We start from the raw sequence: 26589 nt of genomic DNA, 5'->3' as shown, positions 1-26589 counted from the left end.
ACAGCCTGACAGACAGACAAGAATATAGACAGACCTGTACATGAACGAGTATTCAAGACAAAGTCTCTGACAGACAGAAGACAGACAAGACAGCCTGACAGACAGACAGACAGACGACCAAGACAGACACTGACAGACAGAGACAGACAAGACAGCCTGACAGAGACAGACAAGACAGCCTGAAGACAGAGACAGACAAGACAGCCTGACAGACAGAGACAGACAATGACAGCCTGACAGACAGACAAGACAAGACAGCCTGACAGACAGACAAGACAAGACAGCCTGAACAGCACAGACAAGACAAGACAGCCTGACAGACAGACAGAGACAGCAAGACAGCCTGACAGACAGAGACGACAAGACAGCCTGACAGACAGAGACAGACAAGACAGCCTGACGAACAGACCAAGACAGCCTGACAGACAGACAGACAAGACAGCCTGAAGACAGACAGACAAGACAGCCTGACAGACAGACAGACAGCCTGACAGACAGACAGACAAAAGCCTGACAGACAGACAGACAAGACACAGACAGACTGACAGACAGACAGGACAGCTGACAGACAAGACACAGACAGACTGACAGACAGACAGACAAGACAGCCTGAACACACACACACACAAAGACACACACACACAGAGAGACAGACCCATCGACACAACCACCCACCCACCCACCCTCACCCCGACAGACAACCGACACACCCCCCTCACCACCGACCCCCCCCCCTCACACTCACCCGTATAGGCCAGTTGCTCTCTAGGTATGTACTGTGAATCTACAAGAAAGACGGTATTACTGACAGGACGATACAACTCTTCTGCAGCTCAAATGAGGGCTAAATCTGAAGGGGATTCTCATAACAGACTGTAAATTATCCACTGACATAATGTTCAAAAAGGATTAAGCAAGAGAATGATGGCCAACTAAGAAGAGATAGATGGCCAACTAAGAAGAGATAGATGGCCAACTAAGAAGAAGATAGATGGCCAACTAAGAAGAGATAGATGGCCAACTAAGAAGAGATAGATGGCCAACTAAGAAGAGATAGATGGCCAACTAAGAAGATAGATAGCCAACTAAGAAAGAGATAGATAGCCAACTAAGGAAGAGATAGATAGCCAACTAAGAAGAGTATATGGTGGTTCTACCTGGACACGTGCCAGTGCTTGTATCCCAGTAAAGTGCTGATTCCCTGAGAGTCCCTGAGAGGTAGAGTTGGGCGAGGGGTGGTGGGGGGGGCTGCTCTCCCCGCCGTGGGGGAGGTTATGGGGGCTCTCTGAGCTGCTAGAGGGGAGCTGGGTGGGGTCACCACAGGTTAGGTAGAGACGGTCCTCCCCGTGAAGTAACACCTGCTCCTGGTTACTCTGGAGACAACAGGTACTCATTATTCCTCATATAAAAGACTATGCAGAATACATCACTTTTTCATACACAATCAAACTTATTTTTAAAGCCCTTTTTACATCAGCCAATGTCACAAAGTGCTATACAGGTGCTATACAGGAAGCACCCAGCCTAAAACCCCAAATACACCATCTGTGTATTCATGTGGACGTGCCTTCAGAAAGTATTCACACCCCTGGACTTTCCACATTTTGTTGTGATGCAGGCTAAATWWWAAAAAAWTGTAAATTTCYATTTTTTTTGTCACTGGCCTACACACACAATACCCCATAATGTTAAAGTGGAATTATGTTTTTAGAAATGTTTACATACCAATTAAAAATGAATAAGCATTCTAAATAAGTTCAGGAGTAAAAATGTGCTTAACAAGTCACATAATAAGTTGCAGACTCACTCTGTGCAATAAGTGTTTAACATGATTTTTAAACGACTACCCCATCTCTGTACCCCACACATACAGATAATTGTAAGGTCCCTGAGTCGAGCAGTGAAATCACCTCTATCACTTTGAGCATGGTGAAGTAATTATTTACACTTTGGATGGTGTATCAATACACCCAGTTACTACAAAGATACAGGAGCCCTTCCTAACTTAGTTGCCAGAGAGGAAAGAAACAGCTTAGGGAATTCACGATGAGGCCAATGGTATCTTTCAAACAGTTACAGAGTTTAATGGCTGTGATAAGAGAAAACGGAGGATGGATCAACAACATTGTAGTTACTCCACAATACTAACCTAAATGACAGAGTGAAAAGGAAGCTTGTACATAATACAAATATTCCAAAACATGCATCCTGTTTGCAACAAGGCACTAAAGAAATACTGCAAAAAATGTGGCAAAAAATGAACTTTTTGTCCTGAATAGAAAAGTGTTAAATCCAACACATCACTAAGTAACACTTCATATGTTCCAAGCATGGTAGTGGCTGCATCACATTATGGATGAGCTCATCATCAGCAAGGACTGGGGAGTTTTTTAGGATATAAATAAACAGAATGGAGCACAGGCAAAAATCCTAGAGGAAAACCTGGCTCACTCTGCTTTCCACCAGACACTGAGATTAATTCACCTTTCAGAAGGACACAACCTAAAATACAAGGCCAACTCTACACTAGAGTTGCTTACCAAGACAACATTGAATGTTCCTGAGAGGCCTAGTTACAGTTTTGACTTAAAAATCAGCTTGAAAATCTATGGCAAGACCTGAAAATGGCYGCTGTCTAGCAATGATCAATATCCAACTTGACAGAGCTTGAAATATTTTTGAAAGAATAATGGGCAAATATTGTACAATCTAGGTGTGCAAAGCTCTTAGAGAATTATCCATGAAGACTCACAGCTGTAATCACTGCCAAAGGTGATTCTAACATGTATTAACTCAAGGGGTTGAATACTTATATTATTTGTAAAAAAAAATATATATATACACATATTTTTCTTCCACTTTGACATTAAAGTGTTTTGTGTAGATAGTTAACAATTACAAATAAATCKATTTTAATCCTTGTTTGTAACAACGCCATTTGGTAAAAGTCAAGGGGTGTGCCTACTTTCCGAGGCACTGTAAGTGGGTGACAGGGTGTGTGTGTGTATAATGCCACGTCCATATCATTACCGTGCAAGGGTTGACCGTGAGGGCGCTCTTGATGAAGTGGAACTGCAGTATGCCAGCCTGCTGGGTCTGGGGAGGAGCCTCCTCCATGTTCTCTACTAGCTCCGTCTCCTCTCTGCTGGTGATGACCCACAGCTGGTAGCCCTCCGCTCCCCAGCACATTGAGCTGATATTTATAGGTTTCTTTTTAGTGCCGTCTGACCGATACCTGGAGAGAGATGGGAGGGCAGAATAATATACCAAAATGCACCCTAATATGAAGTCAGTGAAAGAGCGCCATCTTCGGTCTGTACCGAGGTGTACAGGTCTTGTTTTTGTTGTATGGAATGTTTACATCTACAGTACATTAGGAAAGTATTCAGACCCCTTCAGTTTTTCCACATTTTGTTACGTTACAGCCTTATTCTAAAATTGATTAAATTGCCGCCCCTCCACCCCAATCATTCTATACACAACCCCAAAGTAAAAACAAGTTTACAATTTCTTTGCAAATGTATACAAAATTTAAAAAACGGAAATATCACATTTATATAAGTATTCAGACCCTTTACTCAGAACTTTGTTGAAGCACCTTWGGCAGRGATTACAGCCTTGAGTCTTCTTGGGTATGACGCTACAAGCTTGGTACACCTGTATTTGGASAGTTTCTCCCATTCTTCTCTGCAGATCCTCTCAAGCTCTGTCAGGTTGGACGGGGAGTGTCGCTGCACAGCTATTTTCAGGTCTCTCCAGAGATGTTCGATCGTGTTTAAGTCTGGGCTTTGGCTGGGCTACTCAAGGACATTCAGAGACTTCTCCCGAAGCCACTCCTGCGTTGTCTTGGCTGTGTGCTTAGGGTTGTTGTCCTGTTGTAAGGTGAACCTTGGCCCCAGTCTGATGTCCTGAGCACTCTGGAGCAGGTTTTCTTCAAGGATCTCTGTACTTTGCTCCGTTCATCTTTCTCTCGATCCTGACTAGGCTCCCAGTTCCTGCCGCTGAAAAACATCCCCACAGCATGAGGCTGCCARCACCATGCTTCACCATAGGGATGGTGCCAGGTTTGCTCCAGATGTGACACTTGGCATTCAGGCCATAGAGTTCAATCTTGGTTTCATCAGATCAGAGAATCTTGGTTCTCATGGTCTGAGAATCTTTAGGTGCCTTTTGGCAAACTCCAAGCGGGCTGTTGTYCCTTTTACTGAGGAGTGGCTTCCATCTGGCCACTACCATACAGGCCTGGTTGGTGGAGTGCTGCAGAGATGGTTGTCCTTCTGGAAGGTTCTCCCATCTCCACAGAGGAACTCTTTAGCTCTGTCAGAGTGAGCATCTGGTTCTTGGTCACCTCCCTGACCATGGCCCTTCTCCCCCGATTGCTCAGTTTGGCCGGGCAGCCAGAAGAGTCTTGGTGGTTCTAAACTTCTTCCATTTAACAATGATGGAGGCCACTGTTCTTGGGGACTTTCAATGCTGCAGAAATGTTTTGGTAACCTTCCTCAGATGTGTGCCTTGACACAATGGTTTTTGCTTTGACATGAAGTGTCAACTGTGGACCTTATATAGACAGGTGTGTGCCTTTCCAAATCATGTCCAATCAATTGAATTTACCACAGGTGGACTCCAATCAAGTTGTAGAAACATCTCAAGGATGATCAAAGGAAACAGGATGCACCTGAGCTCAATTTCAAGTCTCATCGCAAAGAGTCTGAATACGTATGTAAATGTGATCGGTTTTTATTTTTAATACATTTGCAAAAAAAACTTTGCGCTTTGTCATTATGGGGTATTGTGTGGAGATTGATTATATATAAAAAAAAATGTTTAATCAATTTTAGAATAAGTCTGTAATTTAACAAAATGTGGAAAAGGTGAAGGGGTCTGAATACTTTCTGAATGCACTATATGTACATKTGTTTTCTACATTACCAAAGCTTTTATATGTGGGAGAAAAATAAAGTTGCAACTGTGCAGCTGACTAAACTGCAGAGGTAATTGTGCTAGAGGCTAGGGTTCTACTTGAAGGCATCACTCACGCAAAGTCCTCCCCCAGGGTACAGATGAGGTGGGCTCCGAACACACTCCACAGAGACAGTCCCCCGCACTCCCAGGTCACCATGGCAACACTGTAGTCAGGGGACCAGCGGATCAGCTTCACCGCACCAGTCTTGTTCCACACGTCTGAGTTGGAGGAGGAAGAGGAAAAGGAGGAGGAAGAGGAAGGAGTGGAAGAGGAGGAAGATGAGGAAGAAGAGGAGGTGGAAGAGGAGGAGGAAGAGCAGGAACGGACGACAGGTCAGACAGGAATATTTTCTATAATAAGGAGGGTTTGTTAAATATCCTTTTAACACAATCCTTCTGAACCAAAACATAACTGTCCTTGGATTTATTATTCTCATGTTTTTTCCGGCCTAACTTTCCAGCAACAGTCCTAGACCAGCACAGTACAGCGAGGCAGCATGAAAGAGGTATGAGACTACACGGCTTGTTTCACCACTTGTTGACAGAGATAGGTTGCTGGATCTCCCATGATGAAAACAGAGCTCAGGTTTAGGATAGGTCAAWAGGATTTCACGCTGTACTCTCATTTTATACCATTCACTTCCACGAGGGGGCAGACACATACCATAACATGTAATCAACTGATTCTGTCTCATACATAGCCTGTGTTGAGGGGAACTAAACACCACCTGCATTTGCCAGTCGAAACCAAAACATGCCACTATTTACAATAAAAACAATATGTGATACTAGAGAGTAGTAGTTTGTATAAAAGGTATATGTGTCAGTTGGTACCAGTGTATAGTGGTTAGTGGCGGTACGCTCTGTTGGTGTGCGCTGGGCTGTCCGTACGGTTGGGTAGTGCGTTTGGCGGCTTGTACTACCGGGGTAGTGGCGTTATGGGTGTATCGTACGTAGTAGTGCGTTTAGGGGGCTTTACGTACGGGGTAGTGCGTTTTAGGGGTTGTAATGTACCGGTAGTGCGTTTTAGGGCTGTACGTACCGGGTAGTACGTTTGGGGGCTGTACGTACCGGGGTAGTACGTTTGGGGGGTTGTACGTACCAGGGTAGTGTTTAGGAGTGAGCTCCAGCTTGTGGGAGAGCTGCATGGACCCTGTAGTGGTGTCGATACTGCACCACACACTGAGCCACTGAAACAGACAGAACAAGGTCAGTAGATTCAATACATCATTCAATACAATTAGCCTACATTTTTGCTGACTGACAACAACTGCCGAAATAAGGCCGTGTGATTCAATTCAATAAATTTAGATGAAAGGTTGGAGTTCATCATCATCTATGCCTGCTACTCTGCCATCTCTGCCTGTCTTGCTCATGCTCACTGCCTATGCTCACTCTGGCATCTACTGCCTGTCACTCTGGCCATCACTGCCTGTTCATCTCTGGCCATCTACTGCCTGTCACATCTGTCTGGCCATCTACTGCCTGTCACTCTGCCATCTACTGCCTGTCAACTTGGCCATCTACTGCCTTGTCACTCTGGCCATCTACTGCCTGTCACTCTGCGCATCTACTGTCTGTCACTCTGGCCATCTACTGTCTGTCACTCTGGCCATCTACTGTCTTCACTGGCCTCTAGCTTCTGTCACTCTGGTTCTCTCGGTCTCTGCTGACCTCAGCAATACTCTGTAGCCGCACGCGCATCCTGCTGACAGTATCACCACAGGCCTCTATAACCCTTCTTTCTGCATCAGTGGAATGCTAATTCACATCAGAGATCCAGTCACACTGTTCAGCCAGCCAGCCAGTCAACCAGCCAGTCAGTCACCAGTCAGTGTCAGCAGCAGACAGTCAACAGCCAGACAGTCAAACCAGCAGACAGTCAACCAGCCAGACAGTCAACCAGCCAGACAGTCAACACAGCCAGACAGTCAAACAGCACGGTGTCAATGTGTGAGAGATTAAAAATAGTCCTGACAGTCCTGCCAAGCTGGCAGATTGTACAATTTGAGGACTCTGGTCAAGCACACACCAATCACACAAAAGATAGCCCGACAGATTCCCAGACACACGTACCTGGCACAGCCAAAGGTACCAGTCTGTACTTATTGTGACAGCCACACACGTACCGTCTGTTACTCTGCTGCCCAGACGCCTGCAGCTTGCTGTAGAAAGACGGACAGTCAGATCACCGCTTTTCCACTGACACACCTCTGCTTTCACTTTCTTCTTCCTCTCACAGCACCTCACTACAGCACCTCCAAGGCACATCACACACACACAGCACTCACACAGCACCTCACACTAGCACATCACACAGCAATCACACAGTCGTTTCATGCTTCATTGTTTAACATGATTCACAAAACTCTGCTGCATTGTGTGTGCAACTACAGCAAAGCCACACACACACACTCCCACAGTTCTTACGTCTGCAGTGATCCTGTTGGCTATGAGGAGTGATGAAACCCCAGCCTGCATCATCCAGCACACAGCAAAGCCATCCAGATGTCACACAGTAGGTAATGTTTCTCTGATGTACACCCCCTTACAGTCCAGACACAGACCACCTGCAGAGACACATAAACAACAACCATCAAGACTTATATATCAGAACAACACAAACCACAAACGGGGGGCTTGGCAAGTGTGTCTATAAACCACAACGAGGTGGCTGGCAGCTTGTGTGCTAAACCACAACGCAGGTGGCTTGGCAGTGTTCTAAACTCTCAACGGGGCCTTGCAGTGTCTAAACCACAACGGGGTGTCTGGCAGTGTCTCTAAACCACAACGAGGGGGCTGGCGTGTGTCTAAAACCACAAACGAGTGGTGGTCGCTGGCAGTGTGTTTAAACCACAACGAGGGGGGCTGGCAGTGTGTCTAAACCACAACGAGGGGGCTGGCAGTGTGTCTAAACCAAACGAGGGGGCTGGCAGTTGTGTCTAAACCACAACGAGCATGCGGGCTGGCAGTGTTTCTAAACACACAACGAGGGCTGGCAGTGTTTGTCTAAACCACAACGAGGGGCTGGCATGTGTTGTCTAAACCACAACAGGTGCGATCTAAACAACATGAGATAGATGGATAGTGTCCAGTATCTTACGTAACATGGCTTGAGATGGTGGGGTCTTAACAGACTTGTGTAGGGCTAAGGGCAGACTGTAGCGTTGAGCGTGAGGATGGATACTGATTAGGACTTTGGACTATGCTCTGTGTGACGACTGTAGTCAGGTAGAAGGGCTAAGCACAAGACTGATGCTCTGCCGTGTTGTACTCCATCCAGTTGGAGATGTGGAGGTAGCATCAGCAGTAGACCCAACAGATCTCCTGAAGAGACGCATGCTAAGGGGACAGAGAAAAGGAACGGAGAGAGAAAGGGAGGGAGAGCGAGCGAAAGACAAAGGACAATAAATTAGGACGGAGAGGTGACAATAAATGAGTAGAAAATAGAGTTTTGTGACAAAGTTTAAGAAGTTGAATGAAAGAAGAACGGATAAGAGGAGGATTTTTTATTTTTTAGAGTGAGAATGAAGAGAGAGAGAGAGAGGTGTTCCTCCTGGGGAGCTGCAGAGGGACCAGGCTGGAATGGCAGTGTACTCAGATGGTGTTGTAGTACTGGAGTACCCTGTAGCCCAGTTCAGTTATCGAATGTGGTCTGGCCAGAACACAACATCTTCTCTTCCAGAGGAGTGGCCATACAATATCTGGAGAATGGCTTTGAACCAACAGGACAATATCTGGGCTTGTTCTCTTCTTCTCAATTCACGAATGCAGCTGAAGTCAGGCTACGGAAGGACAGATCACACCACCGACACACGCACAACGCCGACACCACACGACACACACTAAATACGCCGACACACAACACACGACAACACACGCCGCACACTACACACGACCACACACACAACAACAACACGCCGACACACGCCGATCATACCCCAACACACCGCCTGCACCCTCCCCACACACTCCACAACACCTACACACTGCACACACACACACACACACGCCGACACACACACACACACGCTGACACACACACACACAGGCAAAGCGAGGAGGAATAGAATCTTAATGTCCTACTGTAGTCTACAGGGACTAGACGAGGAATGTGCAAAGCCGAACCCACGTTATATAATTTGCAGAAGACACAAATTGGTTTGGGAAGAAGAGTAGGAAATCTATTCAGCACAGAAATGTACACAGTGGCTGAAGTAAGTACCAAGCACCAGACCACAATAGGAAAAACTAACTCGATTTATAATGGCCAACAACTACACCAGTGTTAACTTGCAAACTACACACACTTCAGTGTCCAGTTGGTGTTTGAGTGTGAGTTGTGTGTAGATGTGTATGTGTGTGTGTGCACGCATTTATGTGTGTGTGTGTGTGTGTGTGTGTGTGTGTGTATGTGTGTGAGAAAGAGAAACTAGTACCTGGTGATGGGAGCCTCCAGATCTATGGGTCTCTTCATCTCCAGGCTGAGAGCGGGGGCACACTGCTCCTCTTTATAACCTGGGGTGACCTTAACACCACTACTCCCTCTGTAAACACACACACACAGTGAGGACGTGTATGTGGCAGAGGTAAGGACGGTACATAGGGTTCATTCACTGATTTATCCAATTCACTCTAGACTCTCAAGTCTAAAATCAACAGGGGGAAAAGGCTGGGTTAGTCAAACAATAGCACTTCAGGATCTAGGCACGAACGAGGCCAAACGCCAGCGGGCACAGTGAGGCCAAACGCCAGCGGGCACAGTGAGGCCAAACGCCAGCGGGCACAGTGAGGCCAAACGCCAGCGGGCACAGTGAGGCCTGTGTTTAGTACATCTGGCTCCTCCCTCATCAAGTCCAGGCTTGGTCAGATTTCCTGACAAAGCTTTGATGTGGTGACTGGTAGCACAGAATGGAACAGAGGTTTTGTGAGGGGGAGTAGGTAGGTCTGTGTGTGTACAGGCATGTCCTCATTGGAACTCTCTCTCAGAATCTTCCATAAAGGCTGAGTGGCGCTGTTCTGCTGGTATCACCCTGATCAGCCCTCAGATAGCTACAGTTAAACCTCCCTCCACAGTTAAACCTCCCTCCACAGTTAAACCTCCCTCCACAGTTAAACCTCCCTCCACAGTTAAACCTCCCTCCACAGTTAAACCTCCTCTGTATGGCTTGTTTGGCCGAAATCTCAGCTACTTCATAAATACTCTACTGTACTTCATGGCTTCATAAATACTCTACTGTACTTCATGGCTGTATTGGTTTATGTGCATGTGAGATAGTGGTCTAGGTCTGATATGAACCACATATACAGGCTAACTGAAGGCCTATGGCCAAAAGAACACCAGAGACTCAGAGGCTGAGAGAAGCCCTTTGGTTCTGTGACTGAAAATGACTGCAGTTAAGGTAACACACCTCGCATGCAGCTGTTGATGCGAAATGGGCTTCATACATAAATAAATAAATAAATAAATGTGATTCATTGACTGGGCTCGCTGTGGAGATCTGAGTTCTGTCAGAGAGCAGAGAGAGCTGGCCGGCTGAAAAGCCTCTCTTCCACTGTGTGTAGACGCACGCGCCTAAACATCCACTCACCCACGCAGCCTTGCTATAACAGTGMGAGGGCCCAGCCCAAGATTGGCGAGGAACACACTGTGCTGTAACAGTCAGCCATCCACAGCATTCACTGTTKATGTAATTAGTCCAGACATTTGCCAAGGCCTTCAACATGCAATGATGTCCTAAACTACAGTACAACCTTTCCCTCAGGCCTCCTGACTGGTACACTAATTATACTAGCATGTAGACAGGAGCTACAGTGGGGTTTGTCCTATGCTGTGAGTGAATGAATACGTGCTTCTACACCTGCATTGCTTGCTGTTTGGGGTTTTAGGCTGGGTTTCTGTACAGCACTTTGAGATATCAGCTGATGTAAGAAGGGCTATATAAATACATTTGATTTGAATGAATACAACGACCATTGCAGTACAACAACTGACATCTATGCGTGAGCATTGTAGAACTTCATCCTTTAACATTTAGTCCCCTGCCTTCCACAGCAGGATCCTGGCCTGCTGCAGTTGACCTTATTTTTTCTATTATTATGATTCTATTTTGAACTTCAACCTTTGACCCTGAAGAAAGCGAGTGTGTGGAGAGGACAATAAATACATATTTATGTACTCACTTGGAATAGACGGGTTCATAAAGATACTTGTCCTCTCCTCCTCCCACCACGTCAAACAGGAGGATGTAACCATTGGCAGCCTGCAGAGAGCGAGAGAAGAGAGAAGAGAGAAGAGAGAGGGGGAGATAAACAGAGAGTGAAAGAGTGAGAAACAGAGCGAGAGCAACAGAAAGAGCGAGCGAGAAACATTCATGAGTATGTTGTGGCCTTGGTCATGCTTGCGGTACTCTGATCTATCAAAGAGAGACTGTGGTTGGTGTTCCTACATCCAGCATGCTCTATACAGAGAACCCCCATCTCCTTCCTCAGCCACTACCGTTCAGACATGTCATTGTCATCAGTTAGGAGAGGCTCCTTCTGCACTATGGAACAATCCTTGGATAGCTTTTCAGAATTCACAGATAAATTGGTCCACATAGAAAACTAAAGGCAGAGAGACCATAAATGACTTGGTAATAGGTAATACATGRATTTCCATAACAGAATTAAAAKACAATTTTGGACTGAACAAAAAATAAAACGGAAAATGTAACAATTTAAAAGATTTTACTGAGAGTTACAGTTCATAAGGAAATARATTCATTAGGCCCTAATCTATGGATTTCAGATGACTGGGAAAACAGATATGTATATGTTGGTCACAGATACCTTTACAAACAAAGTAGAGGCATGGATCAGAAAACCAGTCYGTGTCTGGTGTGATCATTTGCCTCATGCAGCYCYACACATCTCCTTCACATAGAGTTGATCAGGCTGTTGATTACGGCCTGTGGAATGTTGTCCCACTCCTCTTCAATGGCTGTGCGAAGTTGCTGGATATTGGTGGGAACTGGAACACGCTGTCGTACACATCGATCCAGAGCCTCCCAAATATGCTCAATGGGTTACATGTCTGGAGAGTATGCAGACCTTGGAAGAACTGGGACTTTTTCAGCTTCCAGGAATTGTGTCCAGATRCTTGCGACATGGGGCCGTGCATTATCATGCTGAAACATGAGGTGATTGGGGCGAATTAATGGCACGACAACGGGCCTCAGGATCTCGTCACGGTATCCCTTAGCATTCAAGTTGCCATTGATAAAATGCAATTGTGTTCATTGTCAGTAGCTTATGCCTGACCATACCTCCACCGCCACCATGGGGCACTCTGTTCACAACGTTGACATCAGCAAACCGCTCATCCACCCACKCACACACACACAATACCCCATAATGTCAAAGTGGAATTAAGTTAAAACATTTTTACAAATTACAAATTAAAATCTGAAAWGTCTTGAGTCAATAAGTACTCAACCCCTTTGTTGTAACAAGCTCAGCTGTAAAAATGTGCTTAACAAGTCACATAATAAGTTACATGGACTTACTATGGGATTCTCTGCCTCTAACCCTATTACAGGGGCTGAGTCACAGGCTTACTGGTGCTATTCCATGCCGTCCCTAGGAGGGGTGCGTCACTTGAGTGGGTTGAGTCACTGACGTGATCTTCCTGTCCGGGTTGGCGCCCCCCCTTGGGTTGTGTCATGGCGGAGATCTTTGTGGGCTATACTCGGCCTTGTCTCAGGATGGTAAGTTGGTGGTTGAAGATATACCTCTAGTGGTGTGGGGGCTGTGCTTTGGCAAAGTGGGTGGGGTTATATCCTGCCTGTTTGGCCCTGCCCGGATGTCTCAGCCTCCAGTATTTATGCTGCAGTAGTTTGTATGTCGGGGGGCTGGGGTCAGTCTGTTATATCTGGAGTATTTCTCCTGTCTTATCCGGTGTCCTGTGTGAATTTAAGTATGCTCTCACTGATTCGCTCTTTCTCTCTCGGAGGACCTGAGCCCTAGGTTCATGCCTCAGGACTACCTGGCCTGATGACTCATTGCTGTCCCCAGTCCCTGACCTGTTGCACCCTCAACAACCACTGTGATTATTATTATTTGACCCTGCTAGTCATCTATGAACATTTGAACATCTTGGCCATGTTCTGTTATAACCTCCACCCGGCACAGCCAGAAGAGGACTGGCCAACCCTCATAGCCTGGTTCCTCTCTAGGTTTCTTCCTAGGTTCTGGCCTTTCTAGGGAGTTTTTCCTAGCCACTGGGCTTCGACACCTGCATTGCTTGCTGTTTCAGGTTTTAGGCTGGGTTTCTGTACAACACTTTGTGACATCAGCTGATATAAGTAGGGCTTTATAAATAATTTTCATTGACTGACTATGTGTGCAATAATAGTGTTTAGAATGATATTCGAATGACTACCTCATGGGTGTACCTCACAGATAATTGTAAGGTCCCCCAGTCGAGCAGTGAATTTCAAACACTGATTCAAACAAGACCAGGGAGGTTTTCCAATGCCTGACAAAGAAGGACCCCTATTGGTAGATAGCTAAATAGAAGAAAATAATACATTGAATAATCAATTTTACAGAGCTTTAAGAACTTTTTAAAGAATAAATTGCCAAATGTTGCAKAATCCAGAAGTGGAAAGCTCTTAAGACTTCCCCAGAAAGACTCTCAGCTGTAAATCGCTGCCAAAGGTGATTCTAACATGTATTAACTCAGGGGACGGGTTGAATGCTTGTTACAAAAAAATCTAGATAGTGTTTCATTTGAATTTTTCTTCCACTTTTACATTAGAATTGTGTAGATCACTGACCAAAACAATGAACAAAAAGTGGAACAAGTCAAGGGGTGTGAATTCTTTCTGAAGGCACTGGGCTTTGGTCAAAAGTAGTGTACTGAGTAGGGAATAGGATGCTATTTGAGATGCAGCCACAGAGTGCAACCAGTCCACAAACTGACCAAAGTAACCTCAAGTAACCCCTGACATTTCTACAGTGTGGTAACCAAGGCAGCACCATGGGACTGATAAAATACAATGGAGAGAGAAATTGGACTAATTCAACAGGCCGGAATTCAGGATCAGGATAGAGCCACAAGTAATGAAGACCATAAAATCCCACTGCCAGGGAAAAGGTCTGCAAAGCCAAACTAAGTGTGTCTCCCCCAAATGGCACCCTATTCCCTATAAAGTACATTGAGCTTGTCAAAAGTAGTGCACTACGTAGGGGGCATAAGGTGCCATTTGGGACAGCCTGGGTTCTGCTAAAGTCATTMAGGTTGGAGTAGCAGACTACTCTTAAAAACATAAACAACATTTCTATTCAGCTCTCATATCAGAGACAGTAAGGTGGTCCTTCAATATGTCAACTTCTGGAACTGCTGTTATTGACTGAAAAAAGTCCCAGCTATTCATGARCTGAATCAATGAGCCGATGTCCTGCATGCAGGGTACACACAGTGCATTCAGAAAGTATTCAACCCCTTCCCTTTTRCKACWTTTTGTTACGTTACAGCCTTATTCTAAAAATGATTAAATAACCCCCCCAATCTACACACAATACCCCATAATGACAGAGCAAAAACAGGTTTAGGGGATACAAAACAGACTCGAAATTGAGCTCAGGTGCATCCTGTATCCATTGATCATCCTTGAGCTGTTTCTACAACTGGACTGGAGTCCTCCTGTGGTAAATTCAATTGATTGGACATGATTTGGAAAGGCACACACCTGTCTATATAAGGTCCCACAGTTGACAGTGCACGTCAGAGCAAAWARCAAGCCATGAGGTGGAAGGAATTGTCCTTAGAGCTCCGAGACATGATTGTGTCGAGGAACAGATCTGAGGAAGGACACCAAAACATTTCTGCAGCATTGAAGCTCCCCAAGAACACAGTAGCCTCCAMCAATCTTAAATGGGAGTTTGGAACCACCAAGACGCTTCCTAGAGCTGGCCGCTTGGCAAAACCGAGCAATCAGGGGAGAAGGGCKTTGTTCAGGGAGGTGACCAAGAATCCAATGGTCACTCTCTCTGACAGAGCWCCAGAGTTCCTATGTGGAGAACCTTCCAGAAGGACAACCATCTCTGCAGCACTCCACCAATCAGGCCTTTATGGTAGAGTGYCCAGACGAAAACCACTCCTCAGTAAAAGGCACATGACAGCCTGCTTGGAGTTTGCCAAAAGGCACCTAAAGGACTCTGACCATGAAAAACAAGATTATCTGGTCTGATGAAACCAAGATTTTTAACTCTTTGGCCTGAATGCCAAGCGTCACATCTGAAAGAAACCTGGCACCATCCCTACGGTGAAGCATGGTGGTGGCAGCATCATGCTGTGGGGATGTTTTTCAGCGTCAGGGAGACTACTCAGGATCGAGAGAAAGATCAACCAAGCAAAGTACAGAGAAATACTTTGCTTTGTCATTATGAGGTACTGTGTGTAAATTGATAAGGGGGGGGGAAATTGGCGGAGCGTCGTCCGGGTTTGGCCGGGGTAGGCCGTCATTGTAAATAAGAATTTGTTCTTAACTGACTTGCCTAGTTCAATAAAGGATAAATAAAAATCTAGCTTGGTCCCAGATGCATTTGTGCTGTTTTGCCAACTTCTATGCCAAATGGTGATTGGAGAGACAGTTGGCAAGACAGCACAGACCTGGGACCAGGCTAGGGGATATCCAAGAAAGTATAACCCAAAGTGACAGAAGTCTAACTCAAAACCTTTACAATTACATAGCTATCTCCATGGAGACATTGGGAGAGTAAAACTCAGGAAGTTTGTTAAACATGACATTTCAGTCAAAACCTGGTTGGATTTAGTGATTTGGTGACAAAAACAAGAGGCAAAGCCTGGATGAAAGAAAACCAAGACAAATATTTGAAGAATAAGTGTCAAAGGAAAAAGAACATTCAACAGAAAACCCAGAGGCCATGCAGCTTTGAACAATAGTCAGTATGTGGCGGAAACCAAGCCAAGCCAAGCAATAAGAGAGATTGAAAATAGAGTCTGCTGTGACCATTGCTGGCAGGGCAGAGTTGTGTCAAAAGGCAAGCGAGAACTAGAGAGAGGGGACATATTTTTGGAAGTGCATAGTGTCTGAAGTTCCTCAGAGTTCACCCTCTGACTCGGTCCCGATGAGGYAAGAACACATGCTGCCTCAGTAAGTGACATCTGGCAGAGAGAGGTCTGGATGGGAGAAGTCGGTCCTCCTACAGGGAGACGATTTTCACACTGTCGTGTCAACCTGACCCATACTGAGCCGTCTCTGCTCTGTAGCGTTAAATGGTGTTATGCTAGTGGCAGAATGTCACGCTATAGGTACCTGCTGCATGATGACAAGCAGTCCAAATACACACACTAAAACATGGCTGGGACATTACGATTATGGAGGAATGGCTTTGCAGATTAAAATGATGGGATTGAGGGTGTGAAAAGTCAAGAAGTGCAAAACCAAACATCTCCGTGCTAAGTTGATGTGTCTGACTCCACTTGTTGTTCACCCCACAGACAGATCACCGTTGGCACTTGTAGCTACATGAACAAATCAGATGAGACCAGAGCAGAGCAGGGAGGACAGAGGGACAGTGTTGGATATAGAGCAGTGGTTAAATTAAATCTAGACAGCTAGGATTCCAGAAAGATTACCGGGCCACACCCATGAGACATTTATGATAAGAGCTAGGTTGGATGCGGTTGCCTGGGTGACGGGACAGCAGACAAAGTGCCCGGCAGTCTGACTCTCTCTTCGGTTAAATGTAGGCTATTTTCTAGGACCCTTCCTTATCTAGGCTATTCTATAGGCCCCTTCCTTATCTAGGCTATTCTATAGGCAAATGCCTTATCTAGGCTATTCTATAGGCAAATCCCTTATCTAGGCTATTCTACAGGCCCCTTCCTTATCTAGGCTATTCTACAGGCTCATTCTTTATCACAGCCTTTTCATAATGTTGACACCTCTAGAACAGAGTTCTGAATGTTTGTTTTTTTACTCTGGGTGACTATGTATTAGTCCTATGTCTACAGGCGAGGAGACGGAAGGGGAACAATTATTAAACTCTGTTGAAATGAGTAGTCGTCACTATCCAGTTACATACCGTACTCAAGGACATTATTTTTTATTACAGCCTTTCGATTATTGTGGACACATTTCCATTTCAGTCCTTCAGCAGACACTCGTATCCACAGCGACTTACAGTTAGTACATTCTGGCTGTCTCACAACCGGCAGTGATTGGAAGTCCCGTAGGCCGTGCACAATTGGCCCAGCGTCGTCCGGGTTTGGCCGGTGTAAGCAGTCGTTGTAAATAAGAATTTGTTCTTAACTGACTTTCCTAGTTAAATAAAGGTTAAATTGTATTWAAAAAATCCTAAGCTAGCTAGGTGGGATGACTACATATCTCAGTCAGCGCTAGTAGGGGGGGGAGTGCATTAGCCCCAAATGGTTAATTTTTAGAACTCAAAATGTATCAAACAGGAAGAGGAAACGTAGCCTATTATGCATCTAAGAGATGGGYTGGAAGGGGGAAATTCTATTAAAACTATTGAAAAGAGAATAGTAGCAGCAGCAGTACACTTCAACTTGCACTATAGGCCTACACACAAACTAACTGTGCCTCTTGTCAGCTAATTACTCCACAAACAGAGTAGGCTCAACTAGCTATTACAAAGAAAAACATTTCATCACATTCAGAGGGGACCTATACATAGTTTGGATTGTCACAGCAGGRTCCTCGGTCTCAGATAGCCTAGTTATTATAATATAACCATTTCCTTAGAGTGAAAATACTGTGAATTCCGGGCATATGAGTCAAACAGCACTACTGCAGCAGAGCTGAGATATGGAAGAGAAACTGAACTGACTGCCCAAATTGAAACTAACTAGACACAAAGAAACTTGGCGTAGAAAATATATATATCTTTTTTTACATACATGTTTGCCTGTTGCATTTACTCACTTCATTCAGAATACAGTAATGATTCCTGGTTTTAAACTTTTGCTCTGTTCATTTCATTCAGAATACAGTAATAATTCCTGGTTTTAAACTTTTGCTCTGTTCATTTCATTCAGAATACAGTAATGATTCCTGGTTTTAAACTTTTGCTCTGTTCATTTCATTCAGAAGTCAGTCTTAAATGGTTTGGGAGCCAAAAAGGAGCTCTCGTAATAAACTCACACCAAAGAGCTGGAGAAAAGTTAAAACAGGGATACTAGCTAGTGACGTTTCAAATACACAGATACAAAAAGATGGAGAGCCGAACCCATGGTGGACCTAATGTTTGACCTCTAAGGTCTCCCTTCACATCTTTAATAATAGTACCTAGCCTCTAAACAACAACCAAGGAAATGCATGCTAGACATAGATAATAATCAAACAAGGACAATGGTATTTTGGCAGGAAGTGTTTTAAATTTTTATTAACTAGCCTACCTCAAAGATTAGATCTGGTTATGGCATAAGGCCTTACTGTTTATCTTTTATCAAGATGACAACATGCATAGAACAAGCCTACATTGTTCAGACCGCAAAACTCAGAGGCCATGTAACATCTTCCCTTCCTGTTGTTGTGACTTAGCTGAGGCCTAGATGCTGTGGTTTTAAAAAAGGTGCAGTCTAAAGTTCCTAGCATACATACATTTTTTGACTTTTAAATTAAATGTTATATAAGCGTTCAAATTGCAGACTAGTTTTAAACTGCTCTCGTATGACCTTATATGCATGTTATTTTGTAATTGCTGATTGTTTTTTGTATGTATGCATGCACAGTTGAAGTCAGAAGTGTACATACACCTGAGCCAAATACATTTAAACTCAGTTTTTCCACAATTCCTGACAATTAATCATAGTAAAAATTCCCTGTCTTAGGTCAGTTAGGATTACCACTTTATTGAAAGACTGAAATGTCTTAGAATAATAGTAGAGAGAATTCTTTATTTAAGCTTTTATTGCTTTCAGCAATAAGTGTACATACACTCAATTAGTATTCGGTAGCATTGCCTTTAAATTGTTTAACTTGGGTCAAACGTTTTGGGAAACCTTCCACAAGCTTCCCACAATAAGTTGGGTGAATTATGGCCCATCCCTCCTGACAGAGCTGGTGTAACTGATTCAGGTTTGTAGGCCTCCTTGCTCACACACYCTTTTTCAGTTCTGCCCACAAATTTTCTATAAGATTGAGGTCAAGGCTTTGTGATAGCCACTCCAATACCTTGACTTTGTTGTCCTTAAGCTATTTTGCCACAACTTTGGAAGCATGCTTGGGGTCATTGTCCATTTGGAAGACCCATTTGCGACCAAGCTTTAACTTCCTGACTGATGTCTTGAGATGTTGCTTCAATATATCCACATCATTTCCCCTCATTATGCCATCTATTTTGTGAAGTGCACCAGTCCCTCCTGCAGCTAGGCACCCCCACAACATAATGCTGCCATCCCCGTGCTTCACGGTTGGGATGGTGTTCTTCAGCTTGCAAGCCTCCCCCTTTTTCCTCCAAACATAACGATGGTCATTATGGCCAAACAGTTCTATTTTTGTTTCATCAGACCAGAGGACATTTCTCCAAAAAGTATGATTTTTGTCCCCATGTGCAGTTGCAAACCGTAGTCTGGCTTTTGTATGGCGGTTTTGGAGCAGTGGCGTCTTCCTTGCTGAGCGGCCTTGGAGGTTATGTCGATATAAGACTCGTTTTGCTGTGGATATAGATACTTCTGTACCCGTTTCCTCCAGCATCTTCACAAGGTCCTTTGCTGCTGTTCTGGGATTGATTTGCACTTTTCGCACCAAAGTACGTTCATCTCTAGGAGACAGAACGCATCTCCTTCCTGAGCGGTATGACGGCTGCGTGGTCCCATAGTGTATATACTTGCGTACTATTGTTTGTACAGATGAACGTGGTACCTTCAGGCGTTTGGAAATTTGTCCCAAGGATGAACCAGCCTTCTGGAGGTCTACAATTTTTTTCCCCCTGAGGTCTTGGCTGATTTCTTTTGATTTTCCCAAGATGTCAAGCAAAGAGGCACTGAGTTTGAAAGTAGTCCTTGAAATACATCCACAGATACAACTCCAATTGACTCAAATGATGGCAATTAGCCTATCTAAAGCCATGACGTAATTTTCTGGAATTTTCCAAGCTGTTTAAAGGCACAGTCAACTTWYTGTATGTAAACTTCTGACCCACTGGAATTGTGAAACAGTGAATTATAAGTGAAATAATCTGTCTGTAAACAATTGTTGGYAAAATTACTTGTGTCATGCACAAAGTAGATGTCCTAACCGACTTGCCAAACCTATAGTTTGTTAACAAGAACTGTGTGGAGTGGTTGAAAAACAAGTTAATGACTCCAACCAAGTTTATGTAAACTTCCGACTTCAACTGTACATTTCTTCTGTGCCATTTTCACGTGTTTGTGTTTTTACCATGAGCGCTCAGGTTGAGTAAGATTTCCAATGTATTTACATGTCACATGGCAAATAACCTGTCTCACATCACTCTCATAATCGAGCGATGAAGCCAAGAGCATACTGTAGACATATCTCACACACCAAATCCACCCCCATCACCTTCTTTTGCCAGCTATATGCCAATAGTCAACACATAACATGTTTTGGTCTTTGGCTTTGTTAAAAGATAGAACTTTTATGACTATTTCTGCACGCCAACGCACCTCAACTCATTCAGACCTAACTGTAACGATCCATTTCCGCTTCACAATGAAAATGATCTAGGAGGGGAAAGTAAGCAAAGGAATCCGTTTGAAATGTGACTGTAGCTAAACGGCTGTATTTAGGTGGGTAGAGGAGCATCATTAAAGCATAGGGGGAAAAGGAAGTTGTTCTCTCCTCCGCCTGGGTAGATAAGGGTGTGTGTGCGCCAGTGTTTAAACAGAGGGATGGCCACCTTCTCGTCTCTAGGACTTCTCTCTCTCACAGCAGCCAGATACCTACAGAAACCAGCCTTTCTTTTCTTTGAATATTAAATACAGACACCTTCAGGAAAATGACATACGCGTTCGGACAAAGAAAATGAGGGAAGGAGCATCAAAAGGAACACTAGGTGTTGCTATTGGAAACAAGAAATGAAAACCAAATAAATGGTTAGGCTACCGCACTCCTCTCATYCTGAGGCAAGTCTGGAGGACAGAGTCATTTACTTTGGTGAAAACACAGGCTAGYCGTGCTCTAGAAAAATGTACGCACATAGACAATGGTATGGGCATATAGGACTACAACAGCCTAGGCCTACATCTTAACTGCACCCAAGCACTGGAACAAACAGACCTACTTTGCTGTTGGAGAGATGTGAAGAGATCAGAYTGTGCTACTGCTTCTGTCCACACACCAGAGTGGGGCTCAACTCCATTTAAATCCAGAAAGTAAACCACATTCCAAAATTAGAGGTTGACACGGGAACAGGAACCCTGCGGGTCTTGCGGATCCCGTGGGATTCCAGCAGGAATGGGAGTCAAATTCTAGAGTTTGACAGGATTGACAGTCTATAGATACGGACAGTATAGGAATAGTTAGAAATACGCAATGTGTGGAGCATTTCATTCCAAAAACCTACCGTTTTAGAAAATGTAATTTCTCCCCTTTTGTCGGGTCACTCTCAAGCGCCTCGTCCATATCACGAGTTAATCCAACTGGGTAAGTAGAAGYGCTTACGGCATTGCCAAAATCTCGTAATGTGACTGTTACCATATGTGTGCACTGTGCAGGCAACTGTCTCCTGAGTGCTGAGCATCAGCCAAACGGAGCAGATTCTTAGCATTAGGGATACTCACTGCTCTCAGGGCAGATCTGACAGTTTTGACTAGCAGAAGTGACTTTTCGTAGCAGGTTAGGAGAATTAATGTGGCAGGTTAGGAGAATTAGGTTAAGGTAAGGAAAAGGGTTAGGCAAACATTTTTAAATTGTCCCTGACGTGACTCGAACATATTTAGCTTCAACCAGGCCTGCCCTGAGAAGTCTTGGTTTCCACTAATGCGATTCTGCACGCAGAGCGGGGGACAGATGGGCAGCTAACGTATGAAGTAATTTCGGGGCATAAAAATTAGCAAGGGACAGGACAGGAATGATTTTTATCGGGACAGAAAAGTTCCGAGGTTAGGAATACATAGGAATACATTTTCACTCCAGTGTCAACCTCTATTGAAGTTAGCAGAACTGTGCTGTCTTGCCAACTGTCTCTCCAATGACCATTTGGCATAGGAGTTGGCAAAACAGCACAAATGCATCTGGGACCYAGCTAGATTTTTATTTATCCTTTATTTAACTAGGCAAGTCAGTTAAGAACAAATTCTTATTTACAATGACGGCCTACCCCGGCCAAACCCTCCCAAAACACGGACGACGCTGGGCCAATTGTGTTGGCCCAATCCCAATCCCTATGGGACTCCTGATCACGGCCGGTTGTGATACAGCCCGGGATCGAACCAGGGTCTGTAGTAACACCTCTACTGTATATATTACCATAAGTATTTATATATTCCTGATACTGGTCACTATTACTCCTGGTTACATGTACTGTATATATTACCATAAGTATTTATATATTCCTGATACTGGTCACTAGTACTCCTCGCGGCAATATCTCTACATGTACTGTATATATTACCATACGTATTAATATTCCTGATACTGTCATACTTACCCTGGGTACATGTACTGTATATATTACCATAAGTATTATATATCCTGCTCTTAACTCATAGTTCTGTGTGCGTTTTATTTACATGTATTTATCTTTCTATCTATCTATATATATAGTATCGGTATATTCATTATTCGATCCGTCATTATGATTCATCTATAGTATATTTATATTATTATCTATATTATATATCATCATTATCTCTATTATCAATTATTATTATAATCATATATTATTATCATTACCTATCATTATATCATCACATTATCTATATTATATAAATATCAATATTATCATTAATATACTTATATTATCTATATCATTATTACTATTATCATAATTATTACTATCATTAACCATATTGTCATTATATCATTATTATCTATATTTAAATTATATATATTGATACATTATTATATCATCGTTCATCATATTATTATATTATATTTATTATTACTATTATCATTATCTTTATATCATCATCATATTATGTATAATATCATCATATACTTATTGATATTATATAATCATTATTATTATTATCCATGCTCCTGTTGGAACAAGCTTTCAAGGTAAGAATTTCACTGTACTGTTTTACACCTGTTGATTCCTTGCACGTGGCGAATAAACTTTGAAACGCAAACTTACCCCCCTCTGTCCTCCCAGCCCTGCACACACAGCCTCCTGTTCCTTTCTCCCTCTCTGCTAAAGATATTAGTTTGCCTAGGTCTGTCTGGGTGATAATGTTTACCCCGGCAGGCATCACCAGCCAAAAACATCTGGAAAACAGCGTGCTCCTGGGAGCTGTGGTCTGCTCCCTACAATTTGGTTATTCCCAGCAGGGCTGTGTTCCCTGTGTCTCAACGGTTTAAAATTCTCCTCAGGATAGAAAGACACTGTATGGTACACACCGTATGGTTGTATGGTACACCCTGTATGGTACCCTGTATGGTAACACCCTGTATGGTTTGTATGGTAGACCCTTGTATGGTACACCCTGTATGTACACCCATCGTATGTGTACACCCTGTATGGTGATACACCCTGGTGGGTTGTATGGTACACCCTGGTATGGCTTGTATGGTACACCTGTAGGTACACCATAAAACCTGTCATGGTTGTATGGTACACCCTGTATGGTTGTATGGTACACCCTGTATGGTTGTATTTACCCACCCTGTATGGTTGTATGGTACACCCTGTATGGTGACGTGTATGGAGTTAGTATGGTACACCCCGTATGGTACACCCTGTATGGTACACCCTGTATGGTTTGTATGGTACACCCCTGTATGGTTGTATGGACACCCTGTATGTGTATGGTACACCCTGTATGTTGTATGGTACACCCTGTATGTTGTATGGTTGTATGGTACACCCTGTATGGTTGTATGGTACACCCTGTATGGTTGTATGGTACACCCTGTATGGTTGTATGGTACACCCTGTATGGTCCAGATGTTGTTTGGTCCAGATGTTCCTGTACCATACCGGGGAAGATGGTATTACCGGCAGAGCACACAAGGTGCAATATTTTTATTTTGGGAGGGGACGCTCTAAGGCGCGATGGGACAAGGACATCCTGCCCGGCCAAACCCTCCCCTAACCTGGACGACACTGGGCCAATTGCGCCTCATYGGGCTCCCGGTCGCGGCCGGCTGCGACACAGCCCGCGATCGAACCTTGCATCTGTAGTAACGCCTCTAGCACTGCGATGCGTTGCCTTGGGCCTCCCAAGTGGCGCAGCGGTCTAACACCAAGAAATTTGATCTGGCAAGCTAGTCACTTAGCTAGCAAGTTAGCAAACCAAATGCATAGCTGTAGTCCTGAGCTGGAGASAATTTATTTGGCAATCTTAGATAGTTAACTTATAGTTGTAAGCAGTGAAGCAGCACGCATCCCCCGGGACTTTCAAATACCCCGGTCTACATATATACAGTATACTGCCCAAGCTTACTGTACACGCTGGGCCTACCTTATAGGACACACATTTATTGTCCATCAAAACATACATTTTATTTGTTGTTTGTTTTTAAACAGGGTGAACTATTGCAGAAGAAGAGCCAGACAAGCAAGGATTTAAGTATCGGCCTACCTGTGAGACTGACTAGGGACGGTGGGTCTAGGTGAGGTTGGGAAAGGGTGGGAGAAAAGGGGCTTACGGCTAGCTGTAAGGCCCCAGCCCGTTCGTCTCATGCTCTGTGCGTCTGGAATGTAAACAGCACAGGGTTTTCAGACAAAACATCTCAAGTCTGTCGCTTTTATCCTTCACGTTACAGTTGGAGGAGAAACACAAATAGACCTTGACAGCACAGCCAGATAGCTAGCTCAGCACTAGTCTCGAACAATAGCAGACGTTTGCCGAAAGTTAGGATATAGTGACTGCATAGGAGGTATAAGTTTGAGTCAACTGCAAGCTCTGCTCTGCTCTCTCAACTCAGCTTGCATAAGATAGATGGTAGGAGTTTGCAGACCGTGGGGTTAGGCTATAACGACCGTGGGGTTAGGCTATAACGACCGTGGGGTTAGGCTATAACGACCGTGGGGTTAGGCTATAACGACCGTGCGTGGGGTTAGGCCTATATAAGACCGTGGGGTTAGGCTATAAACGACCGTGGGTTTTGGCCTATAAACGACCGTGGGGTTTAGGCTATAAAGACCGGTGGGGTTAGGCTATAAAAGACCGGGGTTAGGCCTATAACGACCGTGGGGTTAGGCTATAACGAACCGTGGGGTTAGGCTTATAACGACCGTGAGGTTAGGCTATAAAGACCGTGGGGTTAGGCTATAACGACCGTGGGTTAGGCTATAACGACCGTGGGGTTAGGCTATAAAGACCACGTGGTGGTTAGGCATATACGACCGTGGGGTTAGGCTTATAAACGACCGTGTTTAGGCTTAAAGACCGTGGGGTAGGTTATAACGACCGTCGGGGTTAGGCTATTAACGGACGGGGTTAGGCTTATAACGACCGTGGGGTTAGGCTATAAAGACCGTGGGTTTAGGCTATAACGACCGTGGGTTTAGGCTATAGACCTGCATACTAGGTCTCGGGTTTAGTAAGCTTCCTTTGTACTGCCGTGCTAAATACAAGAGACAGCTGAAAAAAACAAAATGACTACATCTTCGTTATCTTAGTGTTTTTTTGTCTTGTGGATTTCCTGTTTTTGATTGGCTTATTTACCTAAATAAGACAGACAAGAGAGCAGATTAGATTTTTGGGGGGATGTATTCTTTCTGAAAGATTATTTCTCTCAGTTTGTAAAAAAAACCTCTGGATGTTTTCACTGTGAAAAAGACAAAAGGAAACCTCATGGTTAGAAAAAACTAAGCTGTTCAAAAAGGCATAAACACCCACCGAGGCAAATCAAGGGTCATCAAATCTCTTCACCGTATCAGAGTGAGTAGAGCTAATCGCTAGAGACTAAAGAGTGATTCGTGAACCTGCAAGACTTACTTTAACTGAAAACTGAATGTTCCTTCAGAGATTATAATAATATTAAATAAAATAATAGGACGGCAGAGGCTTAGATCCTCTAACTAACAAGGTTCTGCATCTGGAGAGACCGACAGTCTGGGCAGCTGTGCCTAATTAGGGTTGCAACAGGTCGAAAAACTTTCCGGGATATTTTTTTCAAAAATGTTTCGGGCATGGAGTTAAGCCTGAGAATATGGGAAATTGCTTAAATTCTTCTCCAAAAGTTAGCACCTTTCACACTGCTATGCCTTTATCTTGGCCAGGTCGCAGTTGCAAATTGAGAAGTTGTTTCTCAAACTAGCCTACCTGGTTAAATAAAGGTGAAATAAAAGAATTTAAAAAAATTATGACAGTGTACCTTTATTGTGAGTTCACAAGGCAATTCTAGGTATTTCGAATATCTTGGTTAAACTATCTCCAATTTCAATGGAAATTGCAACCTCTGCAATGCAGAGTGCATTCTTTCATCACATGTACAGCTGATTCTCTAAGATCTTGCA

At 44.1% G+C, this 26589-nt stretch overlaps 1 pseudogene; it reads right to left on the bottom strand.

The window, feature by feature from the left end:
* LOC111980061 (guanine nucleotide exchange factor subunit RIC1-like) overlaps positions 1 to 26589 on the bottom strand; it is a 116913-nt pseudogene that overhangs the window by 34817 nt on the left and 55507 nt on the right.

This window comes from Salvelinus sp. IW2-2015, linkage group LG20 (assembly GCF_002910315.2).
Source record: "Salvelinus sp. IW2-2015 linkage group LG20, ASM291031v2, whole genome shotgun sequence".
Lineage (NCBI taxonomy): Eukaryota > Metazoa > Chordata > Actinopteri > Salmoniformes > Salmonidae > Salvelinus > Salvelinus sp. IW2-2015.
Note: the sequence above shows the minus strand (reverse complement) of the source record. Positions and strands in the feature narration are given on the sequence as shown.